At 34.1% G+C, this 18,770-nt stretch overlaps 1 protein-coding gene and 1 long non-coding RNA gene across 7 annotated transcripts in view; one reads left to right on the forward strand and one right to left on the reverse strand.

Moving 5' to 3' along the window:
* Positions 1–18,770, reverse strand: part of LOC150099659 (DNA-binding protein RFX6-like) — a 295,066-nt gene that overhangs the window by 244,568 nt on the left and 31,728 nt on the right. Inside the window, exon 1 of one of the 6 annotated variants that reach the window (XM_090404481.1) lies at positions 17,469–17,565. The exons of 4 other annotated variants lie outside the window; for them this stretch is intronic. The gene's annotated coding sequence lies outside the window, so the exon portion shown is untranslated. Of the gene's footprint in view, positions 1–2,986; positions 3,013–17,468; positions 17,566–18,770 lie in introns of those variants that run through there. One more of the 6 variants, XM_090404482.1, reaches the window with a different exon arrangement.
* Positions 17,907–18,770, forward strand: part of LOC150099660 (uncharacterized) — a 64,465-nt gene continuing 63,601 nt past the window's right edge. The window contains exon 1 of the long non-coding RNA XR_016549417.1: positions 17,907–18,045. This is a non-coding gene — a long non-coding RNA (uncharacterized LOC150099660). The remainder of the gene's footprint in view (positions 18,046–18,770) is intronic.

Consider the following 18,770-nt stretch of genomic DNA (forward strand, 5'->3'; position numbering starts at 1 on the left):
TTTTCAAGTTCAGTCCGGTCTCAGACGGTTATAGTAGAGCTTTTCCCCCCTCAAATTAGAAAAATCAGATGACACATATACATATACGTAATTGGGCAGTGGCCCACCCGGAGGGGAGGGGGGACCCGCCCCACAAAGAAAAAAAACATTAGAAAATTTTTCTAAAATCTTTTCCTAATTAACATTCTTTTTTTTTTATTATTTGTTGTGTCGTGTCTTCTATTTCTATACTACTTATGAATTAGCGATCATTGCAGATGCTCAGTCATAGGTTGTATGCGATGCGTAATGTGTATTCTCAAATCGTCTACTCAACTTGCCTTCCCCCTCCCAAGATTAAATCCTGAGTGCGCCACTGTAATTGACAGACATCCATTTATCCATTTCCTTCACTCTCTTAAATGTCTTGCTCTAATTCTGAACCAGTCACACTCTTTTCTAAGATGCCATCTCATTGACGGTCACGAAGACCGTTATGACATTAGACCTTCTACTGGAAAGACCTGGATTCGTATCCTATCTATGACGGGTAATCATTCATTACACTTTTTTTTCAAGTGAATTGTCCGATTCTATACTGAGATCAAAGAGTTTAATGGACCTGAAATGCATGTGGTATGCAACTACCTTAATCCAATTGCTTTCTGAAGTTATTTTTTTTTGCTATCTCGTGTGTGCGCGCGCGCGAGTCCCCGATAATGTACTTAGGAAACCTGTTGTTATAACCAATGAAAACCTAGACAAATAAGTGACAAAATAAAAAAACAACTAAAGTTTAGTTGTACTTCAAATGATCACATCGTTTTTGACCAAGTTTCGATAAAAACTTATCGAAACTAATCAAAAACGATGTGGTCTTCGATGTTCTGAGTGCAATCAAACAGTAGAAATGTTAATGCCGATGATTAAACAGCAGGTACTATTACCTTAACATACCACCATATATATATATATATATATATATATATATATATATATATATATATATAATATTCATCAAAGCTTGATTTGCTTCCTCAGTCTTAAGTAAAAGGCAGGTTATATGCCACTAATTCGAGTCCTACCCAAGGGCCTATGAGTTGTGGAAATACTTTCTGAAAATGAAAGCTGTGCCGAACAAAGCGGCCTTTTGCAGCTACCCAATTTTTAATCCATCTAACTCGAGTGCTTCTAGATGTTTTTTCAGTGTTTTAGGGATGGCGCCTAAAGCATCTTTTATTATGGAGAAAACTTTCGTTTTCTTTTGCCAGATTCGTTCAACTTCGATTTGCAAATCGCGATACTTTGTAATTTTTTCATTTTCTTTGTCGTCAATCCGACTATCTCCTGTGGTGGAAGGTTTGTTGTGTACTATATTATATATAATCTAGCGAAAAATACAAATTTAAAATATCCCATGAAAGGAATTACAAGTTTTCATTAGCACAAAAAAATGTATGGCAGCTAATCAAATATAAAAGCAACTGGATTTTTAGTTTAAATCCAGTTGCCTACTGATATTCGAGGCAACTGGAATTTAAATCAAGCTGCCTACTGATATTCGAGGAAATGGTCATTGCGATCTGAGTAATTTAGCCAAATATTGATGGGAAGATGGAATTAAGCAAGAATGAAGGTATAAGGTTGTCAATATTATTTGACGTTAGCAAATATTTAACAAATTTGACTTAGGCTTTATACCTTCCAGAGGATTATAATCTCTGTGGTGGGGGTTTGTTGTGTCCTAGAACCTAAAGAATTATGCGAAAGTCATAGTCAACAAGTCAGAGGATAAGTGTTGTCCTCAGCACAATATCCCACTCTGAAATATTGTGCTGAATACTGGCAACTATAGCGTACAAAGTTATGAGTCCCTAAAACCCTAAACGTATGTCGACTGCATCAAACAATCCTAGTTTATATCCACCCGCGTCATGTGATTTAGCAAGAAATGTGCTGTTTATGCTTATATTAAAAGTATAACAATTTTATTAAGAGATTCAACAAACGAGAAACATCAAAATGATCTGAACTATGAAACTTTTGATTCCTGAAGACTGCTTTCAAGAAGGCATGGAGAGAAAAATGACTACATCTAAAAAAAAAAAAAAAAAAAAAAAAAAAAAAAAAAAAAAAAAAAAAATCGCTGAAATGATTTTTCATATAGTGACTATATGAATCGCTTCCCAGATAGCTTTCGTAACCTTAATTTAAGAATAAATGGGGCGGTTAATATATAAGTAATTACATTTCTTTAATTATATCTTTGTTTGTGCTCCTCCGGGTTGTTTTTTCATGATTGCTATACGAACCCAAGTGTTTCCAGGCAAACAGCTTCGTCGAAACCAATTGGGCTATGGAGTTTCTTCTGATGCCACCTTAGGTCTAAATACTGTATATCCATAGTTCAATGCTGAAGTGTTCGTTTTGCAGTCACTCTTTCATTCCGTCTATAATAGATTAAATTTGCCTCGATTGAAACTAGAAGTTTTCGTCACATTTCCAGTTGGGTGTTCTCTTAAAGAATTTATTTAAAAAATGTAAATATTATCATAAAGATTTATATTTCTGCTTTTGGTATTACAATGTGTGCTTTTTTTTTTCTTATTACCAGACTTATACTCCTCGAAATTAATACATTTTTATCGGAATAAGCTCAATTTTTCCGAATTTAAACAGATCAAATAATTAACTTTATCTAATGAATACAAAAAAATTCTAGTTGTGTTCCTAAACATGTTTCCACGTCTTTTAGCATACATATTTCTACCATTCGCAATAATATTATGATTAAAGTGTCACTGATATTTTTATTGATTTTAAACTATCAATGTGGGATTCAGACGGCTAATAATCCCACAGGAAGAAGAAAAAAGGGGGAAAAATTCAAAAGAAATGGTCTCATAGTGAACATTCAAACCTTTAACAGATCATTTGGTTTTAATTGTGTATTCAACCGCCACCCATTTGACATAAATAAGAAACTCAGACGATAAACAGTACAAACCTATGCCATGAACCAGCTAATGGCCGTCTACTGGGTGTGTCTGGGAGTAAAACTTGATTGCATTACCTTTACTCTTCCGTTCATACAAATGAAACAAGAACTTGAAAACTTTCCGGGAGAAACTTGAGATTTATGTTTCCTTCCCGAAACGGAATACTCGCATTCGCTGCATGACGACGCAACAAAATCAACCTCAGCTCATGCGTCATCTTCTCGGAACAACAAAACAAATAACTATCTGCAAAGCCATTTCTCTACTTTACGAGAATATTCTAGGACTTACTGTATTTCGAATACAAGACAAGAAAAACTGTTTACGCATTAATATCATATGGATCTAGAGTTTATTCTGAGTGTGTCACATTCCTTACAAAAATTATTAATCAAAATAGTGTTAATTTGATATGCAAATCACATCCTTGAATAACTAGAATAAGTGCAGTTAACTCTGAACTAAATCGGTGCAATTTTTTGAAAATCATTTTTTAAATGGAATTCTCAGGTACTTTCAAAGAAGACGAAGAACATTATCGGAATTGTTTTATCTGTTATTCCCCGTGTATAATGGACGGATTTTATTATTATTATTTTTTTAATGTGGCTCTCACACACGAAAGGTATGGATTTGATATCTTTACTATAGTTAGATCGTCGAATCATTTTATTGACAAAATGATAGAAAATTATTTATGTTATGTTACAATGTCATAACATAATTACATATGTTTTTAGCATATTCGAAACTATTTACCTCCCTAATGAGACTGGTTAACTCTCCTTCAGATTTTTTTGAAAAAATGAATTAACTAATAAAATATTTGTCAACTAATTAAATTTGAAAATGTATTGTCAGGTACGGTATGTTCACCACTGTCAAGTTCATTCTGTCCTTGATATTCTATAATATTAATTTCTTTAATTCATGTAGAAGCCGTATGAACTTTATTTTCTGGTAATGTTGCTTGATTGACTTTTATTTAAAAAAAGAAGCTTTGTAAGTAGCACAAAATAAAGAAATAATATGACATTGTTTTATTGAAATTCAAAGAATATTAACAGTTTTTCCAATATTAACCAATATAAAAGGGAATATCGCTTAATAATCAAAAGAATATTAACCGATATTCCAATATTTATTTTAGCACATTTTTACTCCTAACATCGAAGACAATTTGTTAATCAATCTTTAAACACCATAGACGGACAACGATCTGAAATCCGATTCTGATATTTGTGACGAATAAAACTGGGTCATTGAACTTTTAAGAATGATCATCTAAAATTTTATATACATTTTAACAAGAGAAAAAGATCAACTCGTCAGTTATTGATGCAAGTTTTGAAACCTCTCGTATATGGGACAGATATTAAAAAATAAATAAATAGAAATTAGTCAGTTCTTCTAATAACATTTCTTTAAAGAACTCTATAAAATGCAATTTTTGCATCTGTTTCTATCTTTTTTTTTTCGTATTTGAGAATAATAACTCACGACTCATTTAGATTAGCGCTGCTGTTAAAGCCACGAAGTGTCAAATATGCAAATTACATGCGTTGTCAGATTTTTCTGTTTGTGGAAAGACAAATCTTTCCCAGTTTCGGTTGAAAGCGTCAAGAAATCTTTGCGTCTTTCCTGGGATCGAGTTTCAGTGTTTTTCCAATGAAGAGACTCGTCCTTTGATTGTGTAACGAGCGTGTCTAATCAGAAAGATTGGACGTCATTTTATTTTTATTTAACTGATTACTGGACAAATGTAATCAGTTAAATTGCACGTTTTTGATTAAAAGGATTGAGAGGAAAAAGTATCAAGTTTTTATGTTGCTCTTAACTGATTATCAAACGAACAACATCAGAACTGGGATGAGAGCTTATTCAGCGAAGTATAAGCTTATATGTATCCGTATAAATAAATAAATAAAAACTGTCCGGCATCAAATAACGTACATGCTGTTTCCTCAATGCTTGACTGTTGGAAAAATGCCGACTTTCCAAAGCAAAACCGTTCTTCAGATAGTGTGCTATCTCAATCGATGGTATTAGTTTCCTGTATAAAAAAAATAAATAAATTTACTGCTTTAATGTTCTCATGAATCGTTATGGGGTGGACACCCTGACTGTGCGTTTCTCGAGGATTTATGCAACAGTTACACATTCAACTGACAAAAATCAATTACAACGCGCTACGAAGTGACCATATTCAGGGGATAATTCTCCAAGACGACTGATTTCAAATCAAATATTGTACTTGACTACTAATAATAGGATTTTACGTTTACAAATTTGATCGGTCAGATTTATGCATATAAAACAGCGGGAGAAATGCAACATTCCCGTAGCATTATTTAAAAAAAAAAAATGCCTGTGATTATCTCATGAGTTTTGATCGTTTTAAAAAGCAGAGGTAAAACAATCATTAAAAATAGGAAATAAAATTGAATAAGTTTCTAAAATATTCAAAACTGGTGAAAAAAAACTTTTGTAGTTTGATGTATTTGACATGCGCACGAGAAAGTAAGTATTGGTAGTATTCATCAACCATTCATAATATACAATAGTTATCATAACACGAATATAAACCTTTTCATATGTTCCAGTATCGTTCTTAAATGATTTTTGTAGATTATATCGAGCTTTCTATTTCATTTTGGTTAAAAAATTAATATCCTTTACGGATAGCAAAGATTTCATCCGAGCAGGTAACGGGATTGTTTTTAAACGCTTTTCTTTTTGTAGAATTAAAAAGAGTTCTATATATATTATACAATACATATGCCGATTAATTTTTTAAAGCAATTTCCACTGTCGTTTCGCTATATAAATCACTTTTAGATTATCTGCTGTGCCAGAAGTATATCTCAAACACCAATATACATAAAAGCTCAACAGTATGTGCCATAAATCACCCACTTGCACTCTTTAAATATTTATCCAAGCTTCTCCAGAACCACGTTGGGCGCCAAAAGTCCTTAATAAAAGCAACTCCTTTTGTGTCGAGTTAGCGGACATTCATATCCACCCGTCATATTTAGCCAATTTAAACGTGGTCATTATTATTATTATAAAACCTCCATGGAGTCAAAGACTCATCGTGGGAGGTCCACTGTTATACACGCAGTTTATCATACTGTGCCTTAAATATATTCACTGTCTCTGCACACACCACACTCTCGGGCAAAGCATTCCAATCACTCACCACTCGCCATGCAAAAAACCTGCTCCTCACTCCCTTGCTCACACCCTCCTTATACAGCTTCCAGGAATGACCTCTTGTTCTCCTGCTATCCTCACCCATTCTGTGCAAAACCTCCCCGACATTAATCTAGTAATAACCTCTTAACAGCTTATATGTCTCAATCATATCCCCCCCTCCTCCTTCTATTCACCAGTTTCTGTAAATTGCTTTGTCAATTTGTCTTCATACTCTACATTCCAGAGACCACAAACCACCTTAGTCAATCGCCTCTGAACTTTTTCCAATGCAATTTCATCTTTTTTTGAAAACCAGGTGACCAGATCTGTGCACAGTAATCCATATGTGGCCTGATCAAAGCCCTATACAAAGGAACCATAACATCCTTACTTCTACAAGTCAATGTCCTCCGCATCATGCCCATTATCCGCTGTATTGTCTTCACTATTTTAGTAAAATGTCCCCGAAATTTTAGGTCCTTGTCTACAATCACTCCTGGATCTCTCATTTCCTCTACCAAGATATTTGCACCGATTGTGTACTTTACATCCCATCTCTGCTTTCCAAATTTCAAAACCTTACACTTTGAAACATTGAATTGACATCCCCACTTATTTACCCATTCAGCCAGTGTATTCAAGTCCTCTTGCAAAGCTACAGCATCCACACTACTCCTGATAGCTCTCCCCAACTTTACATCATCTGCAAACAACTGCACATCACCATTCAGACCTCTCCAGATATCATTTACATACAAATTAAACAGCAATGGACCCAAAACAGACCCTTGAGGTACACCACTAGTAACTTTCCTCTTCTGGGATATCGCTCCTCCATAGACAACTCGCTGATACCTATCAGACAGCCAATTTCCAATCCAGCGAACCAATCTACTGTTCAGCCTCATCCGTTCCAATTTAATTACCAGCTTGTCATGTGGCAATTTATCAAACGCCTTTGCAAAATCTAAATATACCACTGTATATGCAACACCCTTATCCAACGCATTTGTCACTTTATTATAAAAAGTAAGCAGGTTGCTAAAGCATGATCTTCCTTTAGTAAATCCATGCTAGCCGCCAAAAAGTATTTTTCTGTTATCAACCCAATTCTGAATCTTATTCCTAACTAATTCTCTAATAACGTGGCCATTACTCAAATATTTTTCCTAATAAAAATCCGTTAGTATCTTTGATTTAACCTCTTGACACCACAGATCTTTTCCAACATGGGCTTCAATTCACCCTCCTTTATTTAGAAAGTTATTTCCAGAAATACGGTTTAGTAATTGGCTCACCGCTATTGCCTCCTATCGCCAATTTATATACAGAAAAATTTGCTGTCTCAAACTACAGTCAAAATCATGCGTATGGTAGCCAAACACTAAAAAAAAACAAGAGGAATTTGTTTACTCTGGAAATTTGAAACAAATAAACTTCCTTTTTTTATGTTCTAATGAAAAAAATAACAAAACATAACTGAAAATTGCTAGAACTCATCAACAAAAGTTCAATTATCGCAACCTTAAAAAACACTTCAAGAATAAATATGGTGGGGAAAAAAATGAACTTATTCTTCGATTTCACCAATTGCTTCAAAATAACTATTCGAAAAGTTACTAAATAAATTATACTCTTCTCTGAGAAACCAACTTGTACAATTACAAAAATATATTATAAAATGGTATCAGTTCTTCACTCTACATCGGAAGTTTCAAGACATGCAGCGCAGTTCCTAAAGCAAATCAACATTTAGACCGATATCGAACTCTCATGGGCGTGAAGAGATTTAAAGCAGTTCTGATAACACATTCCCTATGAAAAATATCATGAGATATACGTATACGTGATTCCATGTACCTGTGGAAAGCTTACATTATACAGACTAGAAGAATTTTGAAATCAAAAAAACATCATGATCTTTAAAAACGATTTCCCTATTCTATTATTTTATTATTAACGGCCGATTTACTTCTGTTGTTGCAATAATTTGTTTTTGGAACTAATATTTTCATTTCAGACTTTACTGTTGTAGTGTTGAACTTAAAATGCTTTTTTGTAGATTATTTTCAGTAAATATAGCTAAATCAAAAGATGTTGGATATTGCTTCTATTTAGTTACAATATTTAGCACTCGCGAAGGAACACATGTCAATGAAAATTTCAATATCGAACCAAAACACAGTACATCGCAATGGATTAAAAATGTTCAGATAATTAAAAATTAAATTCCAGGACTTTATTACTCGAAAAAAAATAGGCAATAAACAGCAATATACTGATTGAGTGAAAAACCGAGAAATGTTTGATATGCAAAAATATTTTAATTTCTTGTAGATCATTTTAGGTTATAAAAACGATAGGGTTTTTAAACATTGTTCTTAATTATCGAAAATGACTTCAGTATTAAACTTTAATTATAAAAAACAAGTGCCTTGCTCATATATACAAAATTCTTTGATAAGGTTTAAACTGTTATTTTTGCATAGTATTGCAGAAATCGGTTTCGACAAAGTTTGTTCAAATCTTATCTTCAAGTCGTATCAAGGCGCGAGTATAAAAATAGTTGGCCAGTCTTATATACAATGAAAAAATGGTCACCATTTAATTCAGACAAACTATTTTGCAGAAAACCTCATTACTTTGAGTTAATCAATCACAGACAAAAGGTGGCAAGGAAATAACCTATTTATGTGATTGCTGCAATCTCAAAATTATCGCTACATGAAGAAACTAATAATCCTAAACCTAGCTGTAAAACAATACGGTAGTATTATTGCACAATGACACGATCGCACCATAATTTATCTGAAATTTAATCAAAATCCATCCAGTATAGGTGACGTGCATTCATATGAATATAATGAGAATAACAAAAGCTTAAGCAATCGTGCGTATTGAGATAAAAACATTTCCGATTCTGAAAGTAATTCAACAGGACTACATTAGGTGACAGTCATTATTCACAAGCATTCTATGGAGAATTAATTAACAGTAAAAAATGTTTTAAAAACGTGTATGAGCATTAAATGAGGAGCAGGAAACTATCGCACAATGACGATCTGGTTGAGATGAGAAGACACAATGGGCATTTCTCTAGAATCAACATTATGTTGTGGTTAAAGCGATCCGTGTGTTGCAAGTGATGTTTCGGTCATCCCATGAAATGCGGTATATACTAAATAAGCAAATCAAATCACACAGAATAGTAGGGTCTAAATCTCAGATTTTGTTTTAGTTAGTAAAATCATCTGGGTGTCATAGGAAAATACTTTTTCTCTTCAAAAATATACAACCCACTTAACTCGGCGCTTTCAACAGAATTTGCACAACTGACGTTATGACAAAAAAAAACTGGAAAAAAAAATAGTTCAGATCAAGAAATAAGTGGTTAACATTGATTGTGATCGGACATTTCAGAAAAACTGTAAAATTTGTAGATATTTTAAATACATCCTCGATAAATTCTTTGTTGTGGCCGATATATTATATAATACTTACGCACTACTTATTATCTTAAAAAATTACACCCCTCTACACCAGTAGCGCACTCGGGATTTAATCTTTTTTTTTGGGGGGGGGGGGCTAGTTGTATAGACGATTTGAGAATACACACTAGCATCTGTAATGATTGCTAATTTATAAGTAGTACAGAAATAGAAGACACGACACAACATAAATAAAATAAAAATTTAATTTTAATTAGGAAAAGATTTCTGGAAAATTTTCTAGTGTTTTTTCCTTTTTTCTTTGGGGGAACCAGGGTTCCCCCCTCCTCTGGGTGCGCCACTGCTCTACACACAAATAATGCTAAGTTTATTAGCAACTTAGCATGTTCAACGCATACTACCAATTCTTGGAATAATAAGATCTGTATTGGTTTCTTGAATGGATCTTATAAGTTTATTATAAACTTAGCACAGCTGGTATTTTTTTTTATATTAAGATTAAGTCATTTCTCTTGAAGTACATAAAGTGACCTTCTTTCCATACTTCTTAAGATTTCTCAAACTCCTTGAAGAAACAAAACCATTTGTTACGATTGCAGGAGTGAACGAAAAAAAAAAATTGCAAAACTAACGAAACCTCACTATATTAAATTCCACATTAAAGATTATTCATGTAAATCAACGTTCACATTTTAAAATGTGCCCATTTCGATTATATAAAGCAGTTAAATAAATATAAAAAAAAAAGCATTCGCTGATCTTGTTTGTTATTAGTTTAATACTCTACCTTGGATGGCATAAACCAATAGCGTACAATAAAGAAGAAATGACCTTCCTTTTATGGCTACTAGATAAATACAATTCGGGTAGGAACCTTTGAACTTGCTGATCTTACTTTATAGACGTGTAGATAGCAATAAGTGGTGGGTCCAATTACGTCATTTCAAGGTACCGCAAAAAGCGGCTATTATTTGTGCAAAACTAAAGTTCGTAGATTTAATTAAAAAAAAAAAAACTTGAGAAGCCGCAAATAAAAGAAATTTGAGATAGTGAAAGTTCGATTTACTTTTTAATCGAGTATCAGCATTAAATGCTGATACTTGATTAAAACTGATAGCTTTGACTGATAGCTTGTTATCAAAAAATAATGAAAATTGAGGTTTAAAATATGCTCATTGTTATGGATAATAAACACACAGTTCAATTTACTTTGTCTTTAACGGGCGTTTTAAAAACAAAATTATGTATACAACTCGTTAAGGTGCATTTGAGGGCTTACCACGTAATAATACGGACTTTACTTTTCATTGCATAGTCACTTTGCAATGAAAATATCAAAACAGCTGGATAAAAGCTGGTGCTACAAATGATATCGACTTGTTATGGAACCTCCAAAATAAACAGTTACATTAGCGCAGTAATTGAAATCAATTTGTAATCAACAATGTATCAAAAGGCATTTCATGGAAATTTAGATATAGAGCGATTAAACACATGCTCAATTCCGACTGGTCGAAATGGTCATCATATACTAAAATACATCTAAATCCACATATTAAAATACTATATATTATCGTAGTCAATAACATGTAGTCAGCAATTACATGTTTATGCAGCAGCTTTAATGATTGAAAAAGGGGGGGAAAAAGGTATTCTTGGTTCAAAGCACTTTTTGAATTTCGTCTATCTCAATGACTTACAAGTCATTAAGATTTGCTACTTATACGACGGATTATCTTGTTTTAAGAAATTATTTTGCAAATTTCTCACGCTTTAGAAATACGTTTATACATCCATTATGTATAAACCTTCACACTTTAAATTGCTTATGTGAAATAATTTAATAAGAAAAGCGATCTATTTCATCATATTTGATACCTTAGCTAAAGGTATACTGCCATATGCAGAAGATGTACAAAATATTCGACATTTTGTAATAGGGAACATTGGTTAAAAGCAACGTGACATCAGATATCCTTAAGTAGGTCTGTTATAATGGGATGATGTCCTCGCTATCTGGGAGCACGATTAGTGAATCAGTCCCAGCCATATTAGCAACTTATGTTATATCGATCACACTGGCCAGTCATAAATGTCATGATACAGTTACAATCTGGAAACTAGTTCGACTTCAATATTTATATATAACGAAGGATATCTGCAAGCCAAATCAAATTATTCTTGTAGACAAAAGATAGGAAACTCAAAAACTAGCGAGCGCACCCACACAAACACAGAGTTTTGTCCATTTGAAATGCTACATAACAGTTATGACCCAGAGGACCAGTCAATCTCAGCCAAGTAGCTGAAAATCTCGTGTCGTCACCCAGTAAAGAGCGACCTGCCTTTCTACAATAATCGGGAATACGATTGCCTCTTCTTGGAAGCTGTTCTTGTAAAAATAGTTATTGGTTCCTTAGAAATAAACGTTTAAATGTCAGATCTCTGTGGTCGTCCATCTTGTGACTATTATAATTAAGAATACAGCTTCACCAGCAGTATAGGATTGGGATAAAGCAAACTGATATTACTAGCACGTACATTGCCCCAGCAACCCTGTTAACAGTGATGTAATTCTAAATCATTCTGCACGCATCTCTCGATTAGATTTTAAATTTATATACATTTGTGTTACTGAAAATGACAAGTATGGTGAACAGAACACAGTTCTGCCTCATTTCTATAAAAAAAATAAAAAAAATCGTTTTCTTCTAGTATTACCCGTGACAACAGTCAAATCTCCAGGTAAGACGAGTTTTGTTTGTTTTTTTTCATTATCCTGCCATGAAGCTTGTCTTGGCATAAACTCATTAGAACCATTACCTCAAAAAACTAGGATTCCTCTTTCGCTCACAACACATTGTTAACCTTAATTAAATCGCAAATGCGCTCAACTATCGAATATTGCTCGTCTCATATTTGGGGTGGTATCCCCTAAGAGCTCCCTAAAATTACTCGAGAAGAGAACAATAAGCTTTATTAATGACCCGTCTCTTACCAATTCACTCCATCCTCTTACTCACATGAATATGGTTTTGTATGTATGCATCTTTTATAAATACCTCCGTGGCAGGTGTGCATATGAACTATCATCAATAATTCCTCCAATTTCTACTAAAGCAATCGAAACGTGTGCAGTTACCATCCAATGCCTCTTCACAGTTCAACTCCAAACTCAAAGAACAAATTTCTCTTCTGCCTTATTCATTCATTCCTTCTGTTGCTGTATTCTAGAACAGCACTCCCTCTTATGTGTCTCCCAGAAAATAGAACGCGCATGTTTTCAAATCAAATATGAAGTTTCTCTTTTCTCAACTCTCTATCCATCCACGGTACTAATGTATTACAGGTTGACTAACCTCTCGCGAACGGGTTCAACAAACAAAAGTATTTTCGAAATATTGCAGAACGATATCATCTTCCACAGTGATTGCATTTACAATGTCGATTAAGATTGAAAATTCTTGTTCCTCCTCCCTAATGCACGTTACTGTGCTGAACTGGAGACGATGATGAACCTGAAATAGTTAGGTATGATGATACAATGGCCATGAAGTCCCTACGGAGAGGTACGGCACTATCTCATGAAACCGACGTAGTTTTGTTTGTAAACTGTTGTGTTCAAGACCGGTTTTTCTGTTTCGAGGGACAAAAACCCGAAGCAAAAAAGCAGAGGGAAAAAAACCTTCGACCTTCATATGAGATCGGCTAACTCACCATTTCATTGAAAACACATGATTCCTCTCGTCAGACCGAATTCGAAACAGGGTCTTTCCAAACCAAAGGGTTCGTCTAAACCAACCGAGTTACGGAGACTCAAGTTGAAATGAGTGATACGAACAAGAAATTATTTCTCGCGAAAATAACATGCATCAGAAACATGCACAACTGATGATTTTTTTTTCAAATGTTTCAGGTTGAAAAATTAAAGTAGTAATCATCTTACCCCTCCTACCATCACCCCCAAATTTTTAAACCGAAATTCAGTTTTTCGCCTTCCTTACTCTGATAGAAATTGATGAAGATATATGTTGATTTATACAGCTAAAAGAATAGCGCTGCTTTTATTTGTTTTATTAAACTGAAGTATCAAAAAGGTGAATTACTGCTCCACTAGTAAGTCATTTAAAAATAAAAATCTTCCTAAAGATGCATACATATTATCATTATTCCTTACATTTTTCTGTTTTAGTGCAATAATAAAAACAATCTTATGTGGTTGTTATTATATTTCATATTAAATAAAAATTTGTGTGTGTGTAGCGTATAACGGGAATATACGGTTTTTTTTTTCGTTTTTTTGTTACGAAGAGATAAAATAAGCAAAGCAGAAGTTTTGACACTAAAAATAGGCCAATCATATCCAGATCAATTTGATGAGTTTCAGGTATTGAATGTCTTTCATATATGAAAGACATCTTCAGGGTGACAGACAATGGAACACAGCAAGGAAACACTTATGTTTAAAGGTAAGAGAATTCTTATAGTTAGCAAGGCCGTAGCTGCAAATTACGATAACCAGTGTGCAATTCTGCAACATTTACATTGTTACAGTTTTGTAACAATTTCAGTTCTGTGAGTCTCTAAAGGAAGATAAAAAAAATTCAAAGCTAATTACTTCAGAATGAATTAAATTTAGCTAAAGTCGTGAAAGTGGCACTTAATCGTAGTATACTTGCACTAATTTATTAAAATTTATTAATCAAAAGAAGGTTAAATCAGTATAATTATGATGCTTTATAGTAAAAATCAAAATATTTCTGAGATTAAAACTTAATCACTGGAAGACAACTGCCGCTGAACTAAAAAGTTGCTGGAATACCTAAATATCAAGTTCCCAGTTCACAACAAAGGAAACACAATAAATGTTGAGCAATGCTGTAGCTAATGAAGTTTTGACTGAAGCTCGGCTATTGCCGTTACCTAGCCATGACTAGAGCTTTTAGCTCAATAACACCCCATCCACGCAGATTTTCTTCATTCAGATGACGGGATAAAGAGTCAAGGACTCAGTCCATCTCCCAGTCCTTTTAAGGACTTTAAGGAAACACTAAAAGTCATTGTGTTTGCATGTTCCTCTGTTTTTAACCATTTTTATCGGCCAGCTAGGCAGGCCGTTGAAGAAATGTTTTGTAATAATTTTAGTGTACAATGGCTTGAATTTTTTTGAAGTGTTTCCTTTGTTTCAAAACTTTTCCTTTTTGCTTGATATTGTTCGGTTTAAAAAAAAAGATTAAAGCGAGTAGTAATAATAATTTTAAAAAACAAAATAAAGAAACATTGGGCATATAATTTTCATTCTCAGCAACACGCCGAGGATGAATGGAGGCTCCTTGGGAATTACTGTTTTACCGATGAAAAATGGACATGGTTTGCTGAGGGGACAGCGTACCCGCTTTCCATTCAATTTGTTATAGGTTCGAATCAGGCCGAAGGCAGAATTCAAACCCATTCATTTTGTGTGAAAACGACATGCTACTTCTAAGAGTGACTTCACTCCAAAATGTTAATGAGGGGACATACAATATCTACATACTTCAAATAAGAAGAGGAAATTTTCCACTAATGTATTAGATGCACGTATTTAATACCTAATTTAGTCTGATCCATAAAACCTTTCTTTCATTTTAATTTTGAATGAAGTTTTAACCATATCCTATGAGAAACCATTATTCGCATATAGATGGCCCAACAAAGAAAATCTGAGGCATGTATATTATGTATCCACTTGTGACACAGAAAAACGATATATGAACACATGGATTTAAGAAAATTTAATACAAATCCATATAACCAAATATTTCGATCTGAAATTTACAGATCATCCCCAATTCAAAAAAAAAAAAAAAAAGAAATAAATAAGTAGGCCAACAATGAATTTCTGAAGCGAGCCACTTGCTAGAATGGTCATAGTACAGTAGATATAAAGTTGATGGAAGGTAACTTGCTACTGTGACTCATCTTTCATTCCATCCACACCTCAATTCTGTGGAACAGCCTCTCTTGTGAAGCACTTCAAGAGGAATATCAGTAAGGTTCTCTGCTCCTGATCCCTGTCCACATACGGCATTTATTTGCTATAGCAAATAAATTCTTGCCTCTCATACTTGGGAGGAATATAAACTCCCAAAAATTTTAGCAAGGAAACACAGTCAATCCGGTTCAAGTTAGAACGATGTATTAACTCTTTGAACAAGCGCTCAAATTTGAAACGTCATTGATGTGAACGACTGGCCTTCAACTAGAACATTCTGTGGTTTGGATTGACACCGTTTATGCTACATCAGCATAAGACTTACTGTTCGACCACAGATCCGAGAGCCTAGTCTGGCAACCTATGCCAAGAAGAGGCAATTCATGCTGAAGGAGTGGGGGAATAAATACAGGATGTACGAATTGGTCGCGAACACGCGAAATCACGTGCTTATACGTTAACGTTTCCAACTGTTATACAAGCAAAATAGTTAGCACTTTAAAAACTACAATCTTCATAAAAGAAAAGTTAATTTTCCGACGTGTAATAATAAACAACTCATCCCACAAGACGGATTGATTACCCCATTATCGGAATGAATTTTCCTTTTGACATGCGCAGAAGTGTCGAAGGATCTCGCATCTGTGGGCGTACAGTAGCAACTTTATATCTATTGTATTATGACTATCCTTATGTTCAGTTCGTATCTCGCTTGATATATCCATTCTTTTTTTATTATTATTAAATTATCAAGTTACACTGCGCATGATTTGTTATAAGTTTCAGATCGAAATGTTTGGTTATACACATCAGTAATAAATGTTGTGTTTACGTGTTCATGTATTGTTTTAGTTATAATTATGTCAAATGTACGTTTTAAAAAACTTCGTATAAAAATCTCATTAAAGGGAGATCATTCAACCCAATGAACAGAATACTTCAGATACCTACAAATCCTCCCTCCTCAAATAATACTGAATGTCTCTGTGCAAGTGTTCAAAAAAAAAATAATAATAATAATTAATACTGAAGATGTTTCTGTGCTGGCCCAGTTTGCCGAGTAGTTAGCGTATCCGCTCTCAGCCTGTAGATTCGAATCCCCACATGGGCATAGATGTTTGTGATATCCTTCATACATATAAGGGGAAAAAACTCTCAAGATCGACTGGGGCACACTAGGAGAGAAAATTACAAGCCTTTCTCGGTAAAGAGAGATCAGAAGTTGAACTTATGTTTCAGTATTCACAATTCGCGAAAAACTGCAGAACTGAAAATTAAGTTGGTTTCAGATTATAAAACCGCTGTGCAACGCTTTTTTGTATATAATAAAAATTTCGTTTGGAGTGGACTAATGGGATAATGAAGCCATCTCGCTAGCACAACATCATGTCATGTCTCTCAGCGAATGTTTCTGTTCTCAGAAAAATATCTTACGTTTTTTTTTTTTTTTTTCAAATTTAGAACTGAATTTACTAATTGCATGTATTAATTACATCTATGCAACTGAATTGTGTGGTTTGTGAGTGCCATCGCCCCAAACAGTGCCAAACAATTAGAATCTTAACTGATAGTTAAGATTCTAATTGTTTGGCACTGTTTGGGGTTACTAAAGGAGGAGAGTTAGCCGGTCTTATAATGAGAATGGAAGGACTTTTTACCATGAAACAGGCATTAGCTAGAATAATTAACAAACATAATACACTGGTCTCATAATAGCCTTAGATGCTTCAGTAGCGATTAAAAAAAAAAAAAACTTTTTTCAAGCCTTTTGGGATTTAACTGTAATGTCTTAATAGTTTTCTTTACGATTTATCGCATCAGTAATCGGGATTTCAGCCAAATTTATTCATAAATAGAAGATTAGCTTACTTGAATCAAATAGGAAGCAATCATAAATCACATCCTGAAACTTTTTTCCCCCCAGCGTTCTTTCCACTCCACAGTTTGCCCAATGCAATTTTCACATTCAGTGCGTGGTAGTGTTCAGATAATGCTATTTAATTAACTTCGAATCAGACACAAGCTTAACGTTCTTGCCAACGTCCGGTAAATCATTTATGAAATGTCAGGGTTGCTAGAATTTCATGTTGCACAGGGGAATGAATCCGCTAAGCCCCAAATATATTTCAAGAGTATTATAAATAACGAGTCATGCTACATATATTCCCTAGAAACGCAAACCTTCTAAAAGGCATACCTCCGTTGCGTCCTCAGTAACGCTTGTATTTCTAGTGGAAGAGTTATAAAGGGGATAAAATAAACAGACAACCTTAGAATCTGTGCCGCAAAAACACGTTGCTTCAGAAACACAACTGTAGGCCGAGTGTATCGTAGTCAGTGTGATATGGAAACGATGTTGAACTGCCCGCGGGTTTATAAGTAGGATACCTCCGAGAAAGTGACTATGAGGCAATAGCTGTTGTCTTCAGCCCAAAAAAAAAATCAGGTAAATTTTCTCCGTTTCTTTATCCTCTCAAAAGAGGTAATTATAGTCATGACGATAAATTAAGCCAGTAGTTCAGCTGAATCTTCCCTGAAGAAAGAAGCTTGTAAATGGAATTTTGGGGGGAAAATTTCTTGTGCGAGTGAATCAAACCGGTTTTAATTCAGATTAGTTTTGGCTTGCATGTCAATTTACGAACTCAATGCTTTTTCGCAGAATATGTCGGTATTATGTTTCTAATTAGGCTAACCTATCAAAATTAAAACGACAGCATCCTTTGGTTGGAAGGATCTAGGATGCGAAGAAGCTTGTATAACGACTTTTTCGACTGAAGGCGAGTTTGGCGTCTCACCTTCAATTGAAGATAAGATCATGAAATTCATCTACTAGCTAGATAGATTTATTAAACAGTCATGCCTAAGGCGGGATTCGAATCGACGCCTGTTAATAGGAGCGGATGTTGCCTACTCGGCCAACCAAGCCGGTTTATTGAGTGAGAAGTTGTTTAAATTTTTTTGGTTTGTGAGAAGTTGTTTTGCATTTTTGAATAATCTTTTCAAAGTTTGTTAATAACATGCATTTTATTACAAAGGGAAAAACTCGTAACGGAAAAACTTGACCGCCATATAAATCCGCCATATGAATGCACTTGAAAAAAAAAAAACTTTTAAGGTTCTTCGCATCCAAAATGGAATTCGAATCCAATCCAGGTCTTTCCAATCTAAGAA

This window comes from Typopeltis vanoorti, chromosome 14 (assembly GCF_054136105.1).
Source record: "Typopeltis vanoorti isolate ZY-2024b chromosome 14, IOZ_Tvanoo_1.0, whole genome shotgun sequence".
Classification (NCBI taxonomy): Eukaryota; Metazoa; Arthropoda; class Arachnida; order Uropygi; family Thelyphonidae; genus Typopeltis; species Typopeltis vanoorti.